The sequence below is a fragment of the Podarcis pityusensis genome, assembly GCF_964106645.2.
Source record: "Podarcis pityusensis genome assembly, chromosome: 7".
In the NCBI taxonomy this organism is placed as follows: Eukaryota; Metazoa; Chordata; class Lepidosauria; order Squamata; family Lacertidae; genus Podarcis; species Podarcis pityusensis.
The window spans coordinates 70,940,735-70,958,409 of record NC_138031.1 but is presented as its reverse complement, the minus strand read 5'-3'; the positions used below and the strand labels follow the sequence as shown (position 1 = coordinate 70,958,409).

General features: G+C 43.1%; 1 long non-coding RNA gene across 1 annotated transcript; it reads left to right on the top strand.

The window, feature by feature from the left end:
* Positions 1–1,807: 1,807 nt before the first annotated feature.
* Positions 1,808–12,223, top strand: LOC308482108. The gene is made up of 5 exons (XR_013989032.1): positions 1,808–1,932; positions 2,203–2,325; positions 7,430–8,099; positions 9,626–9,974; positions 11,645–12,223. It is a non-coding gene; the product is annotated as an uncharacterized lncRNA (long non-coding RNA).
* Positions 12,224–17,675: the final 5,452 nt, after the last annotated feature.

The window sequence follows — 17,675 nt, the reverse complement described above, 5'->3', positions numbered from 1 at the left end:
GGACAGAACCTGGGACTTCTTGCATGCCACTGAGCTGTGGTACCTCTTGATGGCATTCATGAGGACCAACATTTCACCATGTAATATATTTTTCAGTGCACGTGAAGCAAAAGTACTAAGTACAAAAGCCTACATAAATATGAGCCTGCTGGATCAACCCAATGGCCCATTTAGTCCAGCATCATGTTCTTACAGTGGCCAACCAAATGCCTGTGGGAGGCCATCATCATAGCCATCATGGTTAGGAGATTATTCAATAATCTAAGATAGCCAATATTTTTGTAAATCAAATTTGAGTGATTCTAATCAGTTAGACAGCATCTTAAAAAGCAGAGACATCACCTTGCTGACAAAGGTCCGTATAGTTAATGCTATGGTTTTCCCAGTAGTGATGTATGGAAGTGAGAGCTGGACCATAAAGAAGGCTGATCACCAAAGAATTGATGCTTTTGAATTATGGTGCTGGAGGAGACTCCTGAGAGTCCCATGGACTGCAAGAAGATCAAACCTATCCATTCAGAAGGAAATCAGCCCTGAGTGCTCACTGGAAGGACAGATCCTGAAGCTGAGGATCCAATACTTTCGCCATCTCATAAGAAGAGAAGACTCCCTGGAAAAGACCCTGATGTTGGGAAAGATTGAGGGCACAAGGAGAAGGGGACGACAGAGGACGAGATGGTTGGACAGTGTTCTCGAAGCTACCAGCATGAGTTTGACCAAGCTGCGGGAGGCAGTGGAAGACAGGAGTGCCTGCCATGCTCTGGTCCATGGGGTCACGAAGAGCTGGACACGACTAAACGACTAAACAACAATAAAACCAATAGTACAAAATAGTCCATTTCACATTCTAGTAGATAATTGTTGCTTATGGGAGAGCATGGAAATACCATTAATACCAAGAGGTCATTTAAAAAAATGTATTAAACTTTCTTTTTTCTATAGTATTCCAATCTGTGTGAATTTTATTTGGGCGGGATGTGTGTAAATGTTTCACTAAAGTGTTTGGAGATACACAAAACACTTTAGGATGGGGGCTTGTGCCCCGTTGAACCCAAACCCCTTTGATGTTATATACCTCAAACCATCTAGAGTCCAGTTCAATCATTCTCTCCCTACACCAAGGATGAGGAAGCCTTTGGCCTTCCAGATGCTACTGAACTCCATGTCAGGATGCTGTCAGCAGCTCCCGGCTGGTTGCCCAGGAAAGTATAAAGACAAGGAAAAGCTTCTTTTTTATTTCAATCTTTACAGAGAGAGGCTATAGAACCCAGCCTTTTGGATAATGGTGGTGTCACAAGTGAATCTCCACCCCCTATCTCTCTCACTTCTTCATTCGTCTCTTCTACAGGAGTTCTCTGTCTTTGAGCTCTTTGCTCTCCTACTTTTAAGGCCAGGTTCTGAGAGATGGAGGGTCTGGAATGCTTTCTAATGACAACATGTCAGCCCGGTGTTGTTCTGGCTCATCCATGATTTTCCAACTTTTCCCCTCATCTGCCTCTGAGCTGCTACCTCCCTCAACCCCCTATTGTAAATCTATACTATCTTCCTCTTCCTCCCTGGAAGTGTCAGGATGGGGAGGAGGTCTCCACCATTCCTCCTCTGACCAGGCCCTGACAATTAGTTTTCTTTAACAGTGGAAGCAGGTTTTCAGAATATACACAGCTCTTCTCCAGGCTTTGATTATGAGAGCAAAAATTAAACATCCAATAGTCTAGATCTGAACAACTGGGTAGTCAGGCTGATGGTTACTTGGCTGCAGAAGTTTACTGGCCATTGCTGTTGGCATGGAGATAGTTTAGGTTGAATGCAAACATGCCATTCTGATGTTATGTGTGATGTCACAAAGAGGATATGCTTTAAGTCTTGGTAAAGCCAGAAACAGTTAACAGTCAGACTGCATCTCAGCCCTGTCAAGACGGATCTCCATAGCAGGTGATGAATAGTTTTATTTGGGGGATATATTAACTTTTACTATTGGGGAAAAGTTTTAGATTGGTTTGCCAGTTTGTAACCCATCAAGTTGAGGCCAATAAATATGCATTCACAACTCTGTACACATCAAACAATCAACTTTATGTGTGGCTTTGGGACGGATTCATACAACCACATGAAGAGTCGGACATGACTAATCAACTAAACAACAACAACAACAAATCAGTTGTGTGCATTTCTGATCTTACCTAATAACCAATCTGTTGACAGGTATATACACACTTAGTTGTGAGAGACAAACATGGACATTTGCTGGTTCATCTCTAGATAATGATGATGATGATGATGATGATGATGATGATGATGATTGTAGGGCACCAAATACTAGATAAGGTGAGCTGCAAGTGTGCACTATTGCTTGTGATATTTTGTTCAGCATGGTATATTTTTCCATTGAACATATTTATGAGAAAGTGGTTGATACGGAGATCATCTTGGTAGGGATGGTGCAATGTGCACTTCGAGTTTCTGAAAGACTCTGACATTAAAAACTTGTACATAGTATGCCATTTCTGTAATCGTAATGCTGTATTTCAGGAATGTTCAGCCCCCTGTAGAAAACTACAGCAAAATATAAAGAAAGTTGCAAGAGCTATTTATATTTTCCTCCAAGTCATTTGCAAAGCTTAATTAAAAGAAATCCATCAAGCCCTCTTCACTCTTTAAAAAGTGATTAACTACAACTCCAACCTAGTATAATTATGTCCTTCAGACTGTCTTCTTGGTGATTGAGACTTCTCTGAAATATATTAGAGAGAGAAAAAATCTCAAAATCCCTAAAAGATTTAAGGAACATTTAGCTCACAGATTGATTAATCAGAGTTCAATTCCACTGGTTTACACATATTTGAGAAGGTTCCCTTTTTTTGTTGATGATGATTCCATTGATTTTTGTGGCGCTTCACGGAATAATATATATGGGATCTGTTTGTTTCAAATGATTCTATCCTTCAAACATACGTCCTTGGAACAAGAAATAGGACAGTGACCCTACCCTGCACATTTTTTTAATTATATGCAGAAGATAGGAGCTTTGATTCCCATCATTATGTGGCTGAGATGCCTACAGAGCTACCATTTCCAGTTTAGTTTAAGAGTAAATCATTCTCCCCAGGGAATTCTGGCAATTGTAAGTCTGTGAGGGCAATAGAGGTTTCCTAACAACCGGCAGCACTCTCAACAAACTACAGTTCCCAAGATGATCTGGGGGAAACCATGGCTGTTTAACATGGTATGGCATTGCATTCGATGTATAGTGCTGATGGGGCCTTAGGCTAAGGTGGGAGCAGATGGCGCTGTGGTCTAAACCACCGAGCCTCTTGGGCTTGCTGATTGGAAGGCTGGCGGTTGAAATCCCCATGATGGGGTGAGCTCCCATTGCTCTGTCCCATGCACTCTAACACGCATCACGGTGTCCCGTTGCCCCAGAAGCAGATTAGTCCTGCTGGCCACATGACCTGGAAAGCTGTCTGTGGACAAATGCTGGCTCCCTCGCCCTGAAGCAAGATGAATTCTGCACCCCATAGTCACCTTTGACTGGACTTAACTGTCCAGGGGTCCTTTACCTTTCTTAGCTTTAACTAGACTAAGGCATTTTTTTTTATTTATACAAGGTATGTGATAAGTTTACAGGATAATATTAATCCTCCAAGCACTGTGAGAAGTACACATAAGAACAAAATAGCTTTAGAAGTTTGCAGGGGAAATAGAAGAGAGAGAGAGAGAGAAAGAGAATGTCAGCAGTATTGCTCCTACTACAATTTACCTCTCTTACTGCATTATGTTGGATAGAGTCCAGACTCAGCAATATGTCTTGGAAAAAATGTTCCACATTTTGTCTTTAAGCTAACTGTGAAAGCAGCAAGTTTCTCAAGGCCTTTATCCCTCCTCTTGTGCTGTACTTTTAAAAGTGTCTTTGCTGTTTTGGTGCACCCCAGTGCACCAATCTGATGTTATTATCAAAGTCTCAAAATAAAAGCTGCATCAGTCTGCACACAGGAGATTTGATCTCTGACAAATAAGTTTGTGTCACCACACTTAAAAAAACACACATCTCTTTCTTCTCTGGTCAGCTCTTGGTAGGCTTATTTTCTGATTTCTGGAGAATGGTTGCGAGCTATGAAGATGTGAAGAAGTATTGTAAACAACATACACGGAAACTTGTGGGCCATATTTTGCTTTAAAAAGCACCGTTCATTTTTATTTTTTTTTATCCTCCACAAATTTGTCTAACCCCCTTTTAAAGCCATCTGGGTTGGTGTCTATCATCTCATCTTGAGATAGCAAATTCCACATTTTAACTATGTGCTGTATGGAAAAGCACTTTCTTTTGACTTTCCAAAATCTCCTATCATCCTTAGATTGCCCCATAGAAGGTACCATTTGCAGCACCCTGAAAAAAATGTTCACCACCACCACTGTCAATTGCAGGGGTCAGCAAACATTTTCAGCGGGGGCCGGTCCACTGTCCCTCAGACCTTGTGGGGGGCTGGATTATATTTTGGAGGGGGGGAAAGTAACAATTTTTGCCCACCCCCAAGAGGCCTGAAGATGCTTCGCTTTACCTGTCCCAGTTGTCATCCCAATAGCCACAGTTGGGCTTCTCCAGCCAGCCAGGTGCCATGGCAGGGTAGGAGGCTGCATTGGCTGGCGAAGAAAGAAGAAGCAGCCCTGGCGGAGGAGCCATGGACAGACGTAGGGGAACCGGGGCATCGACAGAGCTTTTACCCACCACCTGCTGCTGCTGCTTCCCAAGAGGGACCATGGAGAAGAAGACTGTTATATACTGAAGTTCTCAGCCTGGGCCAGCAGGGGGATACTGTAGATAGTTTTTACTCAGGTCCACATATGCAAATAAGGGATTGAAAGTGACGTTCAGTGATTGGCTAGTTACAGGAAGTTGCTACTGTTGCATTGTGGTGGAGCTCTATATAAGCAGGCTGGCTGAACCCTTCAGTTCAGTTCTGTTCTGGCCTGTGAATAAACAAGAGCTGTTTGAAGAATCACTGTGTCGTCTGATATGTCGTCTGACAACTTAACAAAGACAGAGTCATCTGCCAACCCACAAGCGGCTGCCGTGGCCTCCGCAACAGCCCACCTGAACGCCATGTCATGGGTGGAATGAAGGAGAGAGGCAGGCAGGTGGTGACGAAGAAAGCGTGCAAGGAAGTGGCATGGAGAAGGGGCGCAGAGAAGGAAGGAAGGGCAGACTGAGGGAGAGGGAGAAGGAGCAGGAGCAGCCAGCAGCCAGCATCACACACCCCCTTCACAGCACCACCCTGCTGAGGCAAGCAGGTGGACGAGCCGACTCCTGCCGTTGACAGCACCAGGCGTGGGACAAGATTGCTCCGTCCCTGAGGAGAAAAGTGCCGCAGTGTGAGGGAGAGGGAGGGAGAGGGAAAGAAAGTGTGCGCTGGTGATCCACACGCTGGTGATCCACACTGTGATTCCTGGACTGTCCGCTGGCCGGATCTAGAAGGCAATTGGGCCTGATCTGGCCCGTGGACCTTAGTGTGCTGACCCATGGTCTATTGGAACAGTTTCCCTGCCTCTGCCAGCAGAAACTACTGGTACTACTGCTTTCTCCTTGTTGCTTTTGTTATGTATTTTGTGCTTTTAATTTTGTATTTTTATGCTGTGAACTGCCCTGAGAACTTTGGTTGAAGGGTTGTATACAAACTTAGTAAATAAATAAATACCGTATTGGCCTGAATATAAGCCACACTCCCCCCCCCCCAAATTCCAACCATGAAAAGTTAAAGTGCGGCTTATATTCACAACTTTACGACATCACTTCTGAAACAGCTGCTCTAGGTCTGTGGCCCTGCCTTGCCCTCCAAGGCCGGAATGGAAAGCGCCATCCCCCTGCCCAGGATGCCACCACAGGGCTGGGGGGGGACAACGGTGCCCATCCTGCCCATTGCTCCCAAGCCTCCCCAGAGCCATGAGAAAGAAGGGAGGGGGGAAGGCTGCCAGCAAAGCAGTGCCTTTCCCCCCTCCCCAGGAAGCAGCCCGGGAGCGTGAGTGCCTGCAGAATTTTAAGGGAGCGGCTTATATTCGGGTATTGTCTCTCCCCCCCTTCCCCCCCCCCCCGATTTTTTAAAGTTGTGGCTTATATTCGGGTGCAGCTTATATTTGGGCCAATACGGTAAATAAATAAAAATTCAAAAGTCATTGCACGGTGGCACTGTCTCACTGGGTGAGTTCTAACAGATTATTTATTTAGCAAATTTTATATAGCCCCTGGTTGTTAATACAACTGCTAAGTGGGTTGCAAAGTCAACAAACAAATGTTAAAATTGTCTATGAAAGTCAAAGTTGCAATTTAATTAAAATCAACAGTTAAGATAAGAACAGATTAAAGCACCCGTCAACTTCTGTATGTCTGGATAGGCTTCCATAAACAAAAGGAAAAATTAGTGGGTGCCTGCTTGATGCCAATAGGTGTCAAGGACTGGAATGAAGAGGCAGGGGAATGGTGGAGATTGCCTCCCCATTCTCCTGTATCTGACAGGGGAGAGAGAAACAGCATTGAATTGCAGCCAAGCCAAGAGGGAGATAATGAGGCAGAGATGGGCAAGCAGCCAAGCTATGCGGAGTTAGGAGAAGTGAAGGGGGGGGGGGGAGACAGAATAGCCAGGGAACACTTCATTAGACAGCATAGAGGATCCCCCATCCCCTAAAACACGACTGTCTTAAAGGGTACAAGAGCAATGTATGCAGAGGCGTTTGTCAATGGGAGGCTTCCATAGGGGCCATTGCTGTTGGAGAAGGGGAAAGGAGGAGGAGCCAGAGTGAGCAACTTCATTATGGAGGAAAGACTGGGATTCTTTGCCTGTTACCGCAGTGACTGAATAAATCATAAGGAAAAGCTTTCTTGTTTCCTCCTGGCTCCTTGAAACCATCGGGAGGGGAGGGGGAGAATTCTGACAATAGGCTGGGTATTCTAAAGTTTCTTCCATAGCCACAGCCTCAACTCAAACAATGCTCTCAAACATTGCCCTGGCTCTCTCTCCAGTTTGTAGCTTTACCTTTAGGTCACATCCCTGCTACCTTTGCTCCAAACTCTAGCCTTTTCCATGGAGGGAGAGGGACCCACATATTTACTGTCTCTCATGGAGCCCATTAATCCTCTTTAAAGCCTCGTCACCCGGGCTACCATCTCACCAGAAGGCTAGCCTGGCTATTCCAATAATGAAAAGCCTTCTAAAACTTGCTAGATAGAGGGATCAGATGGGTCTGGTACCTAGCTTAACATCCCAAACTCATAACATTATCTTTAAGTGTCAGGCAGAAACATTAGTTTATAACCAGGCCTTTGGGTTGATTAAATAATCTATGGCCTATTAAATGTGTTTGAGGGAGAGGGGTTATTGATTTATCTTTGTTTTTCGTTATGTATTTTGTGTTTTGTATTTTTATGTTGTGAACTGCTCAGTGATCTTCAGATGAAGGGCACTATACAAAATTAAGAAGAAAGAAGGAAGGAAGGAAGGAAGGAAGGAAGGAAGGAAGGAAGGAAGGAAGGAAAGAAAGAAAGAAAGAAAGAAAGAAAGAAAGAAAGAAAGAGTTTGTGCCTAGGAGAGGAGAAGGAATAAAATATTGAGTTGTATGGAGATCTCCTTTCATGAACATTACCCTGTGGGCTCCCTATTTGTGAATTTATTGTGCCTACCATTAGTTACTTTCAAAAATTACACCATATAAATAACATTCCCCACACAATGGGGTTGGGAACCATTGCAAAGTTGAGATTATTTGGAGGGAATGCACTAGCTTGTCAAGTGAATTTCTTAGAGTATCTCCAACGGAATAATTTGAATTGGCCCAGCTTTTGTCTTTGGGAGTTAGGAACAACTTGACATCTAGCTTAAACTATAGAGACAAATGAAAAAGAACAGTGAAGCATGTCACAGGTTTACAGATTCTGGACCATCAAAATGATGTTCAGAAATATTTCAGCCTACCTGGATCCCTTTGCAGTTATTTTTATCTATGTTTGTAGATGCTTCTGATGTGAACATGTAAGCTGAGCACAGTATTTTCTCCCTGTGGTATAGAACCTAAGTAAAGATCTAAGTCCATCCAAACCATTCTCCTTATCTCAGGTATATTATGATAGTTAACTAGATGTTTGCCCACAGAAAGAGCAAAGAAACACTATTTCCTCATGCAAGAGGCTGAACAAATAGCAAGATCTTTCTTTCATCTCAGTAACTATTTGAAGTCAATGTGGAAGACGTTAGAGCTACATTTAAGGATGTAAGAAGGCAACATCTTCCATTCCACGCTGAAATTGTGGCATGAAGCCCTGTTTCTTTTCTGCTGCAGTTCATCTTCCATAAAAAAACCTGATCAGCTAGATACTAAACTTGCTGTCTGCTGTGGCAAAATTATGTAACATGTAATTCATTGCGTAAAATACATTATTATTTTTATTCCACTCCATTCATTTCAGTGCAAAGGAAATGTACCTGTTGGACTGATTTTTGTTCCAGACATGGCAATTTCCACTCTTGTTTCTGGCAGAATTTTCTGATATCCCTTACACATCATGAATGCATAGCCTTCTACCTATTATATAACTCTTTGCTTTACATTTCATTACTTTAGCCAGACAGTCCACATACCCTTGTGTCAGATTTCTAATTATCATGTGCTCATGATGATAACCTGGAGCACTCTGAAGACATGCAATGTTAGGGTGACTGAATAAGGTCATTTTCAGTGAAACAAAAAGCTACCTGAGTGATTTTTAATTTCTCTACATTGTGATACTCTCCAAATGCCTTTTGACTGGCCGGTGTTACACATGCTCTGGTTGCTTTTGCCATGATCCAGCACATAGGTTAAGAGCATGGATCTCTCTATGAATTGGACCTCATACATAACAAAAGATATTGGCTCAGGGGGGAATTCCATTCAAAACCCAAGATGCATTTTGGTCAGCATTGTCATGGGGCCATCCACTTTACCCATTGCTCAGCACCAGCAACATAGGGACATAAAATGATCCTGCAGGATCAGGCAAATGGCATATCCAGTCTAGCATCTTGCTCTCACAGTGGCCAGCCAGATGTCTGTGAGATGTCTGCAAGCTGGAAATTAACCCAATAGCACTCTGCCTACCTGAAACTCCCAACACTAGTATTCAGAGCCACACTGTCAAATCCAGCAACCCACAACAATCTCACTTCCAAGCACAATTCAAAGTGTTGGTGCTGACCTTTAAAGCCCTAAATGGCCTCAGCCCAGTACACCTGAAGGAGCATCTCCACCCCCATTGTTCCAGCCCGGACACTGAAGTCCAGCACCGAGGGCCTTCTGGTGGTTCTCTCATTGCGAGAAGTGAAATTACAGCGAACCAGGCAGAGGGCCTTCTTGGTAGTGGCGCCCGCCCTGTGTAATGCCCTCCCATCAGATGTCAAAGAAATAAACAACTATCTGATATTTAGAAGACATCTGAAGGCAGCCCTGTTTAGGGAAGTTTTTAATGACTGATGTTTTAATGTATTTTTAATATTTTGTTGGAAGCCGCCCAGAGTGGCTGGGGAAACCCAGCATGATGGGCGGGGTAGATATTGTTGTTGTTGTTGTTGTTGTTGTTGTTGTTGTTGTTGTATCTCACAAACAGGGGAGATCTTCTCACGTTGCAACAAGACTGCAAAAAACGGTTACACATGAGGCCTTTATCTCTTCACTGGCATTTATTTATCTGCTTCCATAATGAAGAGTAATCAGGAGAAGAAGAAAGAAACAGTAGGAAGAAAGACAATTATCTTGCTGCTAGAAACTCCTGAGTCTTCAGGCTGTATTAAACTTGCTGCCTCTAATTAGTATCAGTCATACTTCTTAGATTCCTTTGTAGATCTTCAAAAAGAGCCCCTACTTCATGTTGCAGTTCCATCTCTCTGAGAAGCTTCAGGTGGTTCTGGGAAAGGTACATCTCAATTGATATGACAGGAGGTTTTACAAAAGGAGAGGTAAGTATCATAAACCAGCTTGAAAAAGGAGGAGAAGAATGGGGTGGATGGTTATGTAGTTGGATGCAAGAAAATGAGAGAGATGGGGAGGAAATAAGAAAGAATAATAGGCAGGTAGCTAAAAAGTAAATGAAAGGCAAATGAGTACTTGCTGCTTCCTGATAAATGCACAATAGAAATGTCTCCAAAATAAGAGCAGTTTTTATGATATCAGTATAAAGTCCCCTATTAAGTCAGACTTTTTGGCTAACCTTTATTATCCTATTTCCAAAGCATCTTTCTGCTTTTCCCATCCAAATTGCCCTCAAATGAAATTTCAAAAAACAGGTATATTACTACACCTATTTGTGAGGGTATAGCTGTTCTGTTTTTTTGTGGTTTTTTTTCTCACTTTTGGAAGTTTATGACATGTCACAAATGGGTGTAGAGCTGACTTATAGCATGTTCAAATATTATCCTGCTTCCTTTCTGTTTTCATGATGGATGATTTCAGTAGTGTGTGTGTTTCCTTTTTTTGTAAAGCATTGTCAATGTAAAGCAGGAGCATATTTTGTGTGTGAAGACAAAACAATACCTCTACTCAGTTGCTCTGGACCAGGATGCTGTGATTGAAGGATCTTAGGTGCCCAAGTGGTTTCTAGCAAGCTTAAAAACCCGAAGCACTTCCTTATTTAAAAATGACATCTTAAAGGGTCTGTCAAACTGCTCCAGGCATTCTATTCCACAGTACACGCTGAGTTACTTCCCTGTCTTTTCATCTTGAAACCAGTCAGAATTTTTTGAAGCATATTCTGCAAACAAACACATGTGTTCTTGCCCTTGATCTTAACGGGGGGCGGGGGGGACAGGACGACAATGAAGATGACTGCAACAGAGTACTGTGGATTTACAAGCAGTTGATAAATAAAAATTTAAAATAATATTGGACCCACACCCTAGGCCAATCCCAACCGCTCTCACCACCAAAGGAACACATGTGAATAGCAAAGAACCTGTACAAGTGACGCTGCCACAAACCCCCACATATATTAAGTAAAATAGAAACATCGTTACCCGACCCCATCCCCACTCACCTCTCCCCCCTTCACCTCTCTCCCGCTTTTCTTCCTAATGTCTCAACAAGCAAAACTGATCTGTAAAAATGTTACTTGAAAAAAAGAGAGAGGTATACATTGTACATACTTTTGTAGACCAAGAAAATCTTTAATAAAAATGCATTTAAAAAAGATAAGAAAATAATAATAATAATAGTAATAATAATAATATAGTGGTACCTCGGGTTACAGACGCTTCAGGTTACAGATGCTTCAGGTTACAGACTCTGCTAACCCAGAAATAGTACCTTGGGTTAAGAACTTTGCTTCAGGATGAGAACAGAAATCGTGCTCCGGCGGCGTGGCAGCAGAGGGAGGCCCCATTAGCTAAAGTGGTACCTCAGGTTAAGAATGGTTTAAGGTTAAAAACGGACCTCCAGAATGAATTAAGTTCTTAACCCGAGGTACCACTGTAACAAATAATAATAATAATAATAATAATAATAATAATAATAATATTGGACCAAAGAGAAACAACTACAGCCTTATGTGTGTGCTGTTGAGATGGTCATATCTGTATTTTCATCAACTGTGGTGCTTGTTTAGGATGGAATGTCTGAATGCCTCTTTCAACAGCTATCAAAACATGCAGCCCTCAAGGGCCAGTCACTGCTGTGTGTGACTCCTTCTTGGTCATCTATCAGCAATAGATAGGAATGCAAGAAGGCATTGTTCCTTATCCCATCCTGTATTCCTTGCACTGTTGCCATTCTGTTGCAGCTTGTCTTCCACCGAAAGCTATATTATTCATCTCACTATCTATTGGGGCAAAGTTATATAAGTTATGTTGTCATTATGTTGTTCTACCTCATTCATTTCAAATCAAAGACAATGAAAATGGGGTGTAGTCAGTTGCATATCATTTGTGTACTGATAGCAGCAGCAGCAGCAACAACAACAACAACAAAAAACAATTGCATTTGCTGGACTGATTTCTGTCCCAGATATGGGACAAACAAACAAATCTTTAATTGCTTTTTAATGATTCTTTTTTCAATGTTTTTAGTTGTTTCAGTTTAATCTGCAAGCCACCTTGGGTTCTTCTCTTGGAAAGAGGAGGGGTATAAATATCAACAAGAACAACAAGAATGATGTATAGATGGTACTTAACTCCTGTAAAATTAGCAAAGATTTATCACAATAATGATAATTTCTGCTAGAAATGTAAAGAAAAAGAAGGTACCTTTTTCCATATGTGGTGGAAAAGGTGAAAGACTCCTGGGAGAAGATTTCTAATGAACTGAAAAAAATGTTGAAATATACATTTATTAAGAAACCAGAGGCCTTTCTTCTTGGAATAACAGGTTTGGAACTGCCCAAGAAAGAAGTTAAATTGTTTTTGTATGCCACATTTGCTGCTCGAATTTTATTAGCAAAGAATTGGAAAACACAAGAAGTACCAACTGTGGAAGATTGGTAGATGAAGATGATGGACTTTTCGGAGCTAGCCGACCTGACTGGAAGAGTCCACGACCAGAAGGAGGAAGACTACCAGGAAGAATGGATGAAATTTAAAGACTATTTAGTTAAATATGCTAAATTAACCTAATTGGAAAGCTTGCAAATACCAGATAGGCTTAGGATTAAAATTTATAATGTGATGAATTAATATGTTTAAAGTTCAATTGTTAAGAAAGAAAGATGTTAAGTCATTAAGTTAAACTTTTAAGAATTTAGGTTTTGGAAAACCGTTAAAATGATATATACTGAAATTCAACCGGGGGATGCAAGGAAGCCACTTAACAATGTTATGAAGTTTGATTTAATTACAGTGGAGATGTATGTTTTTCTGTTTGTTTGTCTGTTTGTTTGTTTGTTTGTTTGTTTGTTTTAAAGAAAAATTCTGGAAAATCAATAATTTTTTTGAAAAAAAAACCCAAGAACAACAAGAGGTAAGAGCTGTTCAACAGTGGGATGAACTCCCCCAGAGGGTGGTGGATTCTCCTTCCTTTGAGATTTTAAAGCAGAGGTTGGGTGGCCATCTGACTTGGATACCTTAGCTGAGATTCCTGCAATGCAGAGGGTTGGACTTGATGACCCTCAGGGTCCCTTTCAACTCTATGATTCTGTGACTCAAACTGGAGAGAAGCAGCTTTAAATGTGCACTCAGCAATGAAGATTACTGAGGGCTTGTCCACAATTCCACTTGTCTCTTGCCTGGACAGCATGGGTCTGAGCAGGTTTCTACATAGGTCTAAGCGGTTTTCTGTTAGCTGCACAAGCAATTCTGGCTTAAAACAGGACGAGCATTTTCCACTTTAAAACATCCAGTCTAGAGAACAGCATCGGATTCCTTATTATAAATCTTTCACCGTCTTATTTAGCTTTTCTGTTTGCAGGTTTGGTTCCCTCTCCCCACTGCAAATCAACTCCACCCCCACCCCTCGCCAGGCTTGATTTTTCACAAATTGGACAGGTCTATCCAAATATATTCAGTGGCGTAGCGTGGGGGGTGCCAGGGGGGCCAGCCGCACCGGGCGCAACATCTGGGGGGGCGCGCTCACTGCCTCCGGAGTCGCCGAAGAGCCTCGGGCGCAGGCTGTAGCAGAGCCCCATGTCTCGTGGAACCGACGAGCTGTGCGCGCGCCCGGGCTGAAGGCGTCCGGCAGGCAGCGGCTCTCAGCCCCGCGCGTCAGGGCCGCGGAGGACGTGCCAGGCAGCCCCTCCTCACAGCCCCGCCTCCGCTGCTGCTGCTGCAGCTGCTGGGCCATGTTGCATTTTCCTCGCCTCTCTGCCCCCCTCCTCCTCCGGGCAAGCGGCGTGGTTTGGGCGGCAGCGCCAGCAGCAACTCGACTCAGATCGGCAGGTTAGGGGTTGGGGGGGCGCAAATTACTTGCCTTGCCCCGGGTTAGGGGGCGCAAATTACTTGCCTTGCCCCGGGTGCTGACAACTCACGCTACGCCGCTGAATATATTAAATATATTTACAAGGGGATGATGGAGAAAAGCATTTTAAAATACAGTGCGTTACCCAGGAGTAACATTCAGCTCTTTGACTCGTTTCTTATAAGCTTGGAATTCCTCATTCTGTCTTTTGAATTCTCTAAGCCTATTGCTGGTTGGAACAACTAAAGCCTTCTGGGCGAAATCACCAAATGTAATCTATGATTGCCGTCTTGCTTTCCAATTCACTTTGTTGATGTCCTGCAGTGGAAGCATCATCCAATTTATATTCATGCATCAGTTTATCATACCTTTCTCTCATTTACTGGGATGCCGTGAATGTGAAATGAATACTTGGTAGGTGTTCTATCCGGCGTACCTTTTTCCTGCTCTGTTTAGGCTTCTGGGATGCTGAAACCAGATGAAATTTATATTACATTTCCTCCTTGGATATTCTGAATTATGCAGCCCACTTTAACATCAGGATGAAAGAAGAACTTTAACAGAGTGGATCGTTCTAAATAGAAAGGACTTGGGCTGGTTTTTGTCACCGTTGTTGTTACGTAACAAATATATATCCTGCCCCATGTCAAATTAAATCCACAGGGTGACGCACAATACAATAATCTGAACACCCAAATGACCATTAAAGTTTGATTTGTTTTAAGATCCATCATTGACAAACAAACAAACAAACAAACACAAAACCCTGCCATAAATGCAAACAAAGGGCCAAGGCTCCACCTCAAAGGCCCTTTTCCCATTTTCAATGTGCCAGGAATCTATAGGTTAGACTGCTGTAACACACTTTAGATGAGTCTGCCTTTGAAATTCCAGAGGAAAAGCATGGCAAGTGTCTCTAAAGCAGGGGTCAGCAAGGTTAACCTCGCCTGGGCCAGTTCACTCCAGCGGAGATCCCTTTGTGGGCCGGATTGCACACATGCATTAGCATGTGTGATTTCCATCTCTGCGCAGATGCGATTTTCAGCACTGCAAAAGCCAGTCCCCGCACCGCACTGTGCTGGTTTAGTGCAGCACGGGGGGGGGGGGACTCGCTGAGCAAGCAGCTTGGTTCAGGGGTGGCTCATGGGCTGGTTAAATGACCCCCGTGGGCCGCTTGTGGCCCATGGGCCTTGGGTTGCTGACCCCTGCTCTAAAGAATAGGGTGACCATGTGTCCTACTTTGCAGGGAACAATCCTATACAGTGGTACCTCGAGTTACAAAGTGGGTTCTCCTTCATGGAGAGCACATGTTGCAGTGGGGGCAACCATGACATCCCCTGTTGCTGGGCGGGTTAGTGTGGATGGCCACAAATTTGATAGGGCACCTCCAATTGTTGCTGGGGAGAATTTAATGTTGCAAAATTGTTTGATTGATGGGGGTGCTATTTATTCCCTGTGCGCAGCATTGAGCTTCCTCTTTTTGCTGCGCACATCGGATTACCTGCCCACCCTCCCTATATTTAGGGTTTCTTTGTGCTGACATTGCTATGCCTGTCATGGGGTCATCTGCTTTGGAGCAGGGGCCTGGTAGGAATGTGGTCCATTTGGCTGATTGGCAGGTGCCATATGGTTTTTTGCCTACTGCGTAGCAAATCGTCACAACTTGTAAGGCTGCCGTTAGTCATTGGTTAATTTTGGTTGGTGGAGGGGATGTGGTTGGCTGTGCCTGCCCTCCAATGCTGCTGCTAAAGCAATCCTGGGGCTTGCCATGCTCTTGTCTGAACCCCTGGCAAGGGGCTAGGGCCACACAAGAGCCCCTGGGAACATTTGGGAAGAGATGAGAGCCTGGCACCCAGCTCTATTCTCTCCACAAAATGTTTACGCTAACTGACTTCTGCAGGCTTGTGGTTGTCAGTTCTGTTCCTACCTCTATGTGGGAATAGATAGTCGTTAACCAATGCCTAAGCAACCACTCACATACTGTAATTCAATAAAGTTGTGTCCAAAATTATGCCAAAAACCAAAACAAAAATGTTGTGTGAACTGTGTCTTTAACTGGGGGTGTCCTGGGGGGGGGGGGCTTGACAGGTGAATGCCTCAGGCTACAAACTCTGCTAACCTGGAAGAGTTACCTCGAGTTGAGAACTTTGCCCCAGGATGAGAATGAAAATCGTGAGTCGGCGGCGCAGCGGCAGCAAGAGGCCCCATTAGTGAAAGCACACCTCTAGCTAAGAACAGTTTCAGGTTAAGAACGGACCTCCGGAACGAATTAAGTTCGTACCTAGAGGTACCACTATATTTGAATGAGTCCTCAGTTTGAAGAACTATCCATCCAAATCTGTTTTAAAAACAAAGAAGACTTATAAGAAGGAGAGCAGAGGTCCTGACACTGCCCATCAACAGTTAGCACCAGGGACATCAGATTAAACAAGCACACAAGTCATCCGGTCAGAGTTTTCCCTACAATGATGAGATGTGTTGTATTCTTATCAAATGCACATGCATGTCTTTGCTTTGGGGAAGTTACAATCTCTCAGCCCAATGGTGGTTGAGAGGATAAAATACATTAATTGTGTGCAGGACTCTTCTGTGAGATCTTCAACACAAGGCAGGATAAAATACAACCAACAATTTACTTTATAGCTTGCCTTATGTCCTCTCCCCTTGCATGTATGTGGTTCCTCGGATGACACAGTTGTTGCTACATGGAAAAGCAAAATAAACTGGCATGGCAAGTTGGAATTCAAAACCATCAGACAGGGAACAGTTTTGGCACCCCTCCCTCACCGCCTCTCCATTTTAAACTCGTTATATTTCTTTTTAAAAATCCATCAGAGCTTCCTTAGTTACATTTTCATGCAATGCATTTGTTGCTTTTTAGATAACGCAGTGACTTTGCAGTTGGTATATACTGACTCATCAGTCAACAACAATACTTGGTCATGCCCCAATTATATTTATAATTATAAGATATAATATAATTTCGAGCATCTCTCTCTGGTGACAGAAAAGGTCAGTCAAAATATATGGTGCAGTCAGATTTCTCACACATTCCATTTTTAATTTCGTTTATCATTTATTCAAAGACAAAAAGACAACTACTTTCTTGTCTCGGCACTCTTCAGAAATAACTTTTGCTTTTAGGCCGACCAACTTCTTCCATCTCTCTTTCAGATTGGGGATGATGAACTGTTTCAGGTATGCATTAAAAAGAGAGTTAAAGAGTATGCATATATTCTGTTTAATTCATCACTCTCTTCTCAGCGGAGTAAAACGTAAGAGGATGAATGCTCTGTCGAAATCAAACGTAGCATAATTTACAAAAGTTCCTTCACCTTATATTGTGAGTCACGACACTTATAGTCGAAGCCTACATTTGATAAAATCTCAAAATTTCAAAAGCACAGCCACATGCAAGTCCATACACGCCAACATTTCTCTGATGAAAATAGGGACGGCCCATTCCATAATGATAATTTTACTATTTATGCCCCCCAACATCTTACTGGGCTGCCCCAGCCATTCTGCACAGCTTCTGACACATATAAAAACATAATTAAACATTTAAAAACTTCCCCATACAGAATTGCCTTCAGGAGGCTCAGGGGTCGGAAAACTTCATACCCTCCAACATTTCTCCAATGAAAATAGGGACGTCCTAAGGAAAAGTGGGACATGCTGGGTTCAAATCAGAAAGTGGGGCGGCTTCTCAAAATCCAGGGCATCCCTGGAAAATAGGGACACTTGGAGGGTCTGTAAGTCTCATAAAACATTGAACTCAT